Source organism: Bufo bufo, chromosome 2 (genome assembly GCF_905171765.1).
Source record: "Bufo bufo chromosome 2, aBufBuf1.1, whole genome shotgun sequence".
In the NCBI taxonomy this organism is placed as follows: domain Eukaryota; kingdom Metazoa; phylum Chordata; class Amphibia; order Anura; family Bufonidae; genus Bufo; species Bufo bufo.
In genome coordinates this window covers 805,047,570-805,055,581 of record NC_053390.1, presented here as the reverse complement: position 1 = coordinate 805,055,581, position 8,012 = coordinate 805,047,570, and positions in this window count along the sequence as shown.

The following is an 8,012-nucleotide window of genomic DNA, read 5'->3' as shown; positions in this document are numbered from 1 at the left end:
GACTACCTCACATTTTTAAAAATGAAGCATGGATCTCGGAGGAATTCAACACCTGTGATGACCACGTGTAATTGAATTTCCTCATGCCAGCCCACACATATCCTACACCACCCAGAACAAAGAATGGTCCTTGCCCTATGTATATACAGCGGCATAAAAGGCCTTTTAGGTCAGGTGAGTGCCTAATTTTTGGGGCCTGTACTGGCCAACAGTTACATAATTATCCTGTGATCGCCTAATATACCTCCAGCCACAGAATCCAAAGTTTTTTGCTGTCAGGTGAATGCCTATTGCCTAATTTTTGGGGCCTGTTCTGGCCGACAGTTAATTTTTTTATCTCTAGCCACATAATCACACCCCTGTCTTACTCCTCTGCCTCTCATTAGGGTGGCATATGAACCGCATTAACCATAAGGACCTTCTAATGTCACAGGGTCATGTGACTGTGCCCCCCCCCGTACTGTGCCCCTCACCCCGTACTGTACCCTGCATTGTGCCCTCTTACTACACCCTGTGCAGTGCCCCTAGTCATACCCTGTACTGTGCCCTCTTATACCCTTTTATCCAGTCACGGTATAGCGGTGTTATCCGGTCAATGTATGGCGGTGGTATGTAAACACTGGATGGCCATAACTGTATCCCTTTCCCTGCCCACGCCATCCTTTTTTAGACATGAGCGGTAAAAATATGCAGATTGCGGTGCAAAGGACCTTTGCGCCACAATCTGTGTCAGAAATAAGCCTAACATAGACGTATTTCTATATTATAAATGATCACCTAATTGTATTATTATTCGGGGGTAGGGCTAATATCTTTATATTACACTAGCTGAAGGACCCGGCTTCGCTCGGGTATATTTAATCTATTTCATTTAATGTTTGTGTGTGTCGTTAAAAGATATCAACGCTATCCACTATAACAGTGACCTCTACAGCACCCCGCCCACAAAACAGTGACCTCCACAGCCCCCCCACCCCTTAAGGGTCCATTCACACGTCCGCAATTTTTTTGTTCCACATTTTGCGGAACGTAATTGCAGACCCATTCATTTCTATGGGGCCGCACGTTGTGCTGCTCGGATCCGGAAATGCGGACCCGCACTTCCGGGTCCGCAATTCCGATCCCGAAAAAAATAGAACATGTCCTATTCTTGTCCGCAATTGCGGACAAGAATAGGCATTTTCTATTAAATGCCGGCGATGTGCGGCCCGCAGAATGCAGAACGCACATTGCCGGTGTCCGTGTCTTGCGGATCCGCGGATCCGCAAAACAAACACGGATGTGTGAATGGACCCTTGCACTGACCTCCCCACAGTGTCCTGTCCCTTAAAATTGGACCTCCACAGCAGCCCACCCCCTTAACTTTGACCTTTACAGCAGCCTTCCCCTTTAACAGTGACTTTCACAGCATACCACCCCCTTGACAGTGACCTCCACAGGGGCCCGCCCCCTTAACAATGGCCTTTACTGGATCGGGGGCGTGTCCTTTTGAACAGCTCACTCTAAGACAGCAGCACTGTGCTGCTGAGTGTAAGCTGCAGGGAGAAAGTCACCCTCCCTCCCACCCCTGCAGCTGACAGAAGTAGATTTTTACCTTCATTTTTTTTAATCCCCGTCGGCTCAGGAGTGGGAGGGGCGTGGCCTTACCAGATCAGGGTGTGGCTTAGTGAGACCTGTGGGCGGGGTTTTAAGTCTTTTGAGGGTGGACACATTGTGGCGGGGGGCGTGTTTGGGCTCCTTCCTGCAAGAGTGACGCCCCTCTGGGCACCTTACTGGCTCATTTTCATACCAAATAAACTGGATTTTCAGAGGATAAAAACATCTATTACTGGAACAAAGGCACATCTGGAAATAAGGTACTAAGTGCTATTAGGCCATGGCTTTACTTCAATAGCAATTATCCTTGTGACAGATTTCCTTTAAAGCTCTCCTACAGCAGTGAAGAAAAATGGCTGGGTTGTTATGGAAACCTGGTGTAAAACTGTTTATGTGGAGGCTGGAGGACCTGAGAGCTTCTATTGGCTGATAAGGGTCATGTGACCAAGCTTCTATTGGCTAATGCATTTTTTGGGAATATTTCAGGAACAGTACCCCCTACAGAGCTGAGACCTGGTCTAAAACCTTCCCAGAGACCTGATGTACCTGTGTGCCAAATTTCGTGATTGTAAATGCGACGGTGCTGATTCCTTTAGCGAACATACATACACTCAGCTTTATATATTATATAGATTCTAGTGTATTATACTGTGCCCTGTATTGCCCAGTAGAAAATGATCCTTGGGAAGCACAGTCCTCACCCCAGACCACCAGGACCAGATAGCGCTCTGTCAGTACATGGCGGCCTCCCCTCTCCGCCACGCTGCTCCGCTGTGTACTGGTGCTTATTCGGACACTAGGGCTGGGTTCACATCCTATTTGTGCCATCCATTTAATGCATACCAAAAATTTACGCGTTAACAGATGCCTCAGACTGATGCCGTACAGTGGAGTCCGTTCACCATACAGTTCCATGGTAGAAAAAAATAATTACGTTTACGTAGGCATTTTTTTATGGACTCTGCAGGATACAAAAACGTGGAGTGCTGCACATTTGTATACATCAAACCGATAGGAAATACACATTTTCTAAGCTCCAGCAGGGCACATTTTTGAGAGTTTCCCTTTAAGACACATAAAAATGGCCCCTGATTAAAATACATATTTTTTTGTGGGAATTTTTCCCAATGATCCCCCTCTGGTATGTCAGTGTCCATGTTGTGGGACTATCTGTGCACTCATAGTTTGTATTTGGTGGCTGCAAATATAAGTTGAAGTTTTTACAGGTTCGCCTGCTATTAACCACCTCAGCCCCCAGTGCTTAAACACCCTTAATGACCAGGCCACTTTTTACACTTCTGACCTACACTACTTTCACCGTTTATTGCTCGGTCATGCAACTTACCACCCAAATGAATTTTACCTCCCTTTCTTCTCACTAATAGAGCTTTCATTTGGTGGTATTTCATTGCTGCTGACATTTTAACTTTTTTTGTTATTAATCGAAATTTAACGATTTTTTTGCAAAAAAATGACATTTTTCACTTTCAGTTGTAATTTTTTTTTAAAAAAAACGACATCCATATATAAATTTTTCTCTAAATTAATTGTTCTACATGTCTTTGATAAAAAAAAATGTTTGGGTAAAAAAAAAAAAATGGTTTGGGTAAAAGTTATAGTGTTTACAAACTATGGTACAAAAATGTGAATTTCCGCTTTTTGAAGCAGCTCTGACTTTCTGAGCACCTGTCATGTTTCCTGAGGTTCTACAATGCCCAGACAGTAGAAAAACCCCACAAATGACCCCATTTCTGAAAGTACACACCCTAAGGTATTCGCTGATGGGCATAGTGAGTTCATAGAACTTTTTCTTTTTTGTCACAAGTTAGCGGAAAATGATGATTTTTTTTTCTTTTTTTTTTTCTTACAAAGTGTTATATTCCACTAACTTGTGACAAAAAATAAAAACTTCCATTAACTCACTATACCCATCACGAAATACCTTGGGGTGTCTTCTTTCCAAAATGGGGTCACTTGTGGGGTAGTTATACTGCCCTGGCAATTTAGGGGCCCTAATGTGTGGGAACTAGTTTGAAATCAAAATGTGTAAAAAATGACCTGTGAAATCCTAAAGGTGCTCTTTGGAATGTGGGCCCCTTTGCCCACCTAGGCTGCAAAAAAGTGTCACACATCTGGTATCGCCGTACTCAGGAGAAGTTGGGCAATGTGTTTTGGGGTGTCATTTTACATATACCCATGCTGGGTGAGAGAAATATCTCGGCAAAAGACAACTTTTCCCATTTTTTTATACAAAGTTGGCATTTGACCAAGATATTTATCTCACCCAGCATGGGTATATGTAAAATGACACCCCAAAACACATTCCCCAACTTCTCCTGAGTACGGCGATACCAGATGTGTGACACTTTTTTGCAGCCTAGATGCGCAAAGGGGCCCAAATTCCTTTTAAGGAGGGCATTTTTAGACATTTGGATCCCAGACTTCTTCTCACGCTTTAGGGCCCCTATAAATACCCCACATGTGACCCCATTTTGGAAAGAAGACATCCCAAGGTATTCAATGAGGGGCATGGCGAGTTCATAGAATTTTTTTTTTTTTGCCACAATTTAGCGGAAATTGATATTTTTTTTTTTTTCTCACAAAGTCTCCCTTTCCGCTAACTTGGGACAAAAATTTTAATCTTTCATGGACTCAATATGCCCCTCAGCGAATACCTTGGGGTGTCTTCTTTCCAAAATGGGGTCATTTGTGGGGTGTTTGTACTGCCCTGGCATTTGAGGGTCTCCGCAATCATTACATGTATGCCCAGCATTAGGAGTTTCTGCTATTCTCCTTATATTGAGCATACGGGTAATGAGATTTTTTTTTTTCCGTTCAGCCTCTGGGCTGAAAGAAAAAATGAATGGCACAGATTTCTTCATTCGCATCGATCAATGTGGATGAAAAAATCTCTGCCAAAAAGAAAAAGGAGGGGAAAGGCGTCTGCCAGGACATAGGAGCTCCGCCCAACATCCATACCCACTCAGCTCGTATGCCCTGGCAAACCAGATTTCTCCATTCACATCAATCGATGTAGATGAATAAATCATTGCCGGGATTATTATTTTTTTATATACAAAGTATTTGCCAAAGTATATGAACACCGCCACCTCCTCAGCTCATATGCCTCGGCAAACATATCTTTTACTGCAGAGGAGAAATCTCGTCTTGCAGCGCCGCATACACCGACTTGCGTGTAATCTGACAGCAGCGCAATGCTTCTGTCAGAATGCACATCAGTGCTGCAGCTCAGTGGCGTCTCTAGCTTTCAAATTTTGGGGGGGCACACTGGGGGCCAGGACAAAAGTAGGGGGGGCAGCGATAACAACGATACATTCACACAAGTACGCTTAGAAATGCTGCGATACTTTACCCAATACCTAAAACCGCAACAGGGAAGAAAAGTCCAGCTGTCTGTGGATGACACTTTTATAGAGAGGGGGATCTGTGGATGACACTGCTATGGGGGGGATCTGCGGATGCCACGTACCGTATATAGCATCTTATGCTATATGTGTCATCCACAGATCTCCCTCCCTATAACAGTGTCATCCACAGATCTCCCTCCCTATAACAGTATCATCCACAGATCTCCCTCCCCGCCTCTCACAGGAGTGTACATATATAAGATAAACATATTTCACATGAACACTTACAGTTACTTGGCTTGGCCCTTGGGGATCTCGGACACCACTTCAACACTTTGGTCGGGGGCTCGGTGGAGCTGATGTTGTGCTTTATCCTAATGAGAAAGATTTCATAATAAGGATTTGGAGAACGGCAGAGGGATAGCAGAGCAGGGAGAGGCTGGTGCTGCTACTAGGGGGTCATACCATGGGGGAGTAATAAAGCCCACTATAATGCCCCCCCCCAGTAGAAATAATTCTCCTTATAATGTGCAAAACATACCCCCTTATGCCCCCAGTTGAGCTAATGTCCCCCATAATGTGCCAGTATAAAAAAAACCTATATAGTGCCCCAATAAATGCCTCCATAATGCTTCTCTCCCCCATTCTTGCTAGTGCCCCCATTGTAATAAGCCCCCATAATGTGCCAGTAACACTATTGTAAAAAAACAAAAAAAAAACCCCACGTATACTTACCTCAGTGTCAGGGATGCGATGCAGACTCTTTCTGTGTCCCGCGCTGTAAGGCTCAGGCGGCGCGATTACATCATCGCTCCGCCTGCGCCGGCCTCTGATAGGCTGCCGGCCTAGTGCCTGCAGCCTATCAGAGGAAGGGGAAGGGACACGCCTCTCCCTCCCCCAGTGGCGTAGCGTGGGTTGCCAGCACCCGGGGCAAGCCAAAAATTGCGCCCCCCCCCCCTACCCCAGGCACGCCCCTTTTAACAGATACTGTAATAGATCACCTGCAGTCCTATGTAACACCACTGATAACACAGTGATAACTGAGTACAGATAATGTAGTAGATGGGTGTGAGGCCCCAGAATTCAGAACACGCACAGTGTGACCTGAAGTCTGGGGCCGAATGCGGCAGGGTGGGCCATATTCTCAATCTACTCCCCCAACCCTACTGTGAAACAGATATGTGCATGGACATTATTACAGTATAATATCGCCCCATACCTGTTACATCCAGTGACGTCTCCTGTGATGTAGACTCTCCTCGACGTCTTCATTCAGAGATAAGACCGCCATGATACTTTCTTTCAGCCGCTTCTCGTCTCTGCAGAGTTTCACAGAATTTTTTTTAGGTTCCTCACTTTACTCTTATCCTCTCCTTCCTGGTGTCTCAACAACTCCTCCTGCTGCCCCCCAATACTGTGCTAGAGCCAGACAGATAGTCCCCCATTCCTCATAATATTATTTCCCCTGTATATTATAATGTCCCCCTCTTTGTTATTAATATAATGTCCCCGCTTTATTATTAAAGCGAACCTGTCACCACAATTTTGCGCATAGAGCTGGGGACATGGGCTGCTAGATGGCCGCTAGCTCATCTGCAATATCCAGGTCCCATAGCTCTCCGCGCTTTTATTGTGTTAAAAAAACATTTTGAGTGATATGCAAATTACCTGATATGAGTCCTGTAGCCGGAGATGAGTCAAGCGTCAAGGAGCCCAGCACCGCCCCGCGTCCTCCGATTCTCCTCCTTGCCTGCTGACGTCACACAGCTGGAGCGCCGAAATCTCGCAATGCGCGAGCTAGCGCATGCGCAGTGTCGGCATCATGTTCATTCCCTGTGCTGGCATCAGCACAGGGAACGAACTACGTATGCGCTAGCTCGCGCATCGCGAGATTTCGGCGCTCCAGCTCTGTGACGTCAGCCGGCAAGGAGGAGAATCGGAGGACGCGGGGCGGTGCTGGGCTCCTTGACGCTTGACTCATCTCCAGCTACAGGACTCATATCAGGTAATTTGCATATCACTCAAAACGGTTTTTTAACACAATAAAAGCGCGGAGAGCTGTGGGACCTGGATATTGCAGATGAGCTAGCGGCCATCTAGCAGCCCATGTCCCCGGCTCTATGCGCAAAATCGTGGTGACAGGTTCGCTTTAATATAATGTCTCCGCATTATTATTAATATAATGTCCCCCTCTTTGTTATTAAAGAGGGGGTCATTACATTAATAATAAAGAGGGGGCCATTATATTAATAATAAAGAGGGGGTCATTATATTAATAATAAAGAGGGGGACATTACATTAATACTAATGTATTGGCCCCCTATTTATTATTAATATAATGTCCCCCTCTTTGTTATTAATATAATGGTCGCCTCTCCCCTCCTCTCACCTAATTACACAGGGTGGGACTCTGCACTCAGGGACTGTCACTCACTCTGGGTCGCTTGAATCACTCTCTGCCTGGAGTCTGGACTTCAGTTCTTCATCTTCATTCTTGCTCTGGCTACTGGCTCTGCACTCACTGCCTTTCCTGCCTGGAAGGTGGGCGGAGCCTATCGGGAACTGCCGTGCATGCCCCGCCCCCTCTCCCCTCCTCACTCTGCTCTGCTCTGCAGCCTGACGCTGTGTGAAGACGCTGGCGGCTCACTTCACTTAGGGGGGGGGGGGGATTTTAGTTGGGGGGGGCACATGGGGGTGCACAGCATGATGTAGGGGGGGGGGCCGTGGCCCCCTCTGGCCCCCCCCTGGCGACGCCACTGCTGCAGCTAGTCGATCGGTTGGTCCACCTGGAAGGTAAAAGAAACAAAACAAAAAAGAAAAAACCAGGCCGCAACGCAATAAATTTATTATCTTTATAATAACATTTCAACGGAACATATAAACTTTATTTAACTTTTTGAACAGAACGTTAACTTTTTTGCTTACCAGTGTTTTTTTTTGTTTTTTTTACCTTTATAGGACAAACCTCTCCTTCCCCATGGGACAATGTGCAAAGCGCAAATCGCCCAAAGATGTGGCGAAGTACATTATGCACTTTATCCCAGGTGA